Genomic DNA, 932 nt, shown 5'->3' on the forward strand with positions numbered 1-932 from the left:
CCCCCGGCCGCCCTCCTCTGGGCCTCCGCCCTCCCCTTGGCCCGGGCCTTGGCGCGCTGGGTCGGGCGTCTTTCTATATATATATTAGGGCACAGGCGACCGACTGACCTTCTCAGTCCTCGACTCTTACGTGAGTCCAGCCCGAAGGAGCTCAAGATCGCGGGCCTCTAGTGCACGGACACGCGCCTCTCTCGACACCCTGCCCACTCGCACTCCACCCCATCCCTTCCTGCGCTGCGCCCGCGGGGAAGGCACCGCTGCAGTGCGAGCATCCGCGGAGCTGTGACGACCTCAGCCTGAACAGAGGAGTTGCAGTGATTCTTGCCTCGCTTTCAGCGGACTGCAGAGGTTTTTCTTTTCTTTTTTTTTTTTTTTTTCTCCCTCCCTTCCCCACCCCCGCAAAGAGGCCTCTGGATGAAGTTGCACGTCGCAGAGTGCCACGGCTGCACAAATTTAGAAGCCCACAGCATCGTCTGACCTCTGGTGCAATCCCGGGTAACCCTCCTGTCCTCTGCAGCCTCGGGTCTGCACCCCCTGCATTATTTGCGCCAGTGGTTCCCGCTGCTGTCGGCGGGCTTTAAAGACAAGGACATTTGCAACGTGAAAGCTCAATTATGAAAATGCTGGCAAAAAAAGGTCTGAAATTTGACCTAGCCGTTGAGTAGGCTACAATATGTGGAAATGTTTATCAGATATCTGCGCCGAGAGCATAACTTCCTGTCAACCCAAATAGTGTTTTTTTGTTGTTGCTGTTGTTGTTTTAAGGCCATAGAATAGTCAGGGAGAAGATTTGGAACCGACTTGTTAATTTGAGTGTTAATGCACTTTGCAGGACTGGCTGACTGGTGCTGATGATTCGGTAGGTGGCATTCTTCCCTTGGAGTCAGGGCTACATAAACAGCGGATTAGTGAGGACACTACTCTATGATATT

Source organism: Chrysochloris asiatica, unplaced genomic scaffold (genome assembly GCF_000296735.1).
Source record: "Chrysochloris asiatica unplaced genomic scaffold, ChrAsi1.0 scaffold00008, whole genome shotgun sequence".
NCBI lineage: Eukaryota > Metazoa > Chordata > Mammalia > Afrosoricida > Chrysochloridae > Chrysochloris > Chrysochloris asiatica.